This window comes from Pteronotus mesoamericanus, unplaced genomic scaffold (assembly GCF_021234165.1).
Source record: "Pteronotus mesoamericanus isolate MK-2021 breed Mesoamerican mustached bat unplaced genomic scaffold, CSHL_Meso_final scaffold_651, whole genome shotgun sequence".
In the NCBI taxonomy this organism is placed as follows: domain Eukaryota; kingdom Metazoa; phylum Chordata; class Mammalia; order Chiroptera; family Mormoopidae; genus Pteronotus; species Pteronotus mesoamericanus.
The window spans coordinates 10,236,834-10,237,503 of NW_026555325.1; the positions used below are offsets into that span (position 1 = coordinate 10,236,834).

At 43.1% G+C, this 670-nt stretch overlaps 1 pseudogene; it reads left to right on the plus strand.

The window, feature by feature from the left end:
- The first annotated feature begins 324 nt into the window (after window positions 1–324).
- Window positions 325–418, plus strand: LOC129061983 (uncharacterized; annotated as a pseudogene).
- Window positions 419–670: the final 252 nt, after the last annotated feature.

Consider the following 670-nt stretch of genomic DNA (forward strand, 5'->3'; position numbering starts at 1 on the left):
CCCCCTCTGAGATTCACCACCAGGGCAACAGCTAGAAGGGTGCCAGTTGCATATGTGAAGTGGGTAAAGTGACTGGAAATGGGACGAGTGCCTGACAAACCTCCAGAAGCCAGTCAGTGGCATTGTCCCCTCTTTGAACCCTCCCCCCACATAGAACCACAAAGCAGTGATGTGGATTGCCCTCCCCCTAACCCTGGCAATTACCTAGAGCTCTGCCCCACACAATTTACAGGTGCTCTTTCTAAGAAACGGAGTCAAAAGAGCTCTACTTAATACACAAACATGAGGAAGCTGCTGAGTTGAAGAGACAAAGAAATATGGCTCATCGCTTCTCGGCCTTTTGGCTAAGATCAAGTGTAGTATCTGTTCTTATCAGAAATATGGCCCAAATGAAAGAACAGAACAGAACAGAACCCCAGAAAAAAAACTAAATGAAGATAGCCAGCCTATCAGATGCAGAGTTCAAAACACTGTCGATCAGGATGCCCAAAGAACTCACTGAGTATAGAAGAAATATAAGGGAAGAAATGAAGTTTACACTAAGTAAAATAAGGAAAAATCTATAGGGAACCAACAATGGAGAGAATGAAGCCAAGAATCAAATCAATGATTTGGAACACAAGGAAGGAAAACACATTCAATTAGAAGAGCAGGAAGAAAAAAGGGTTCA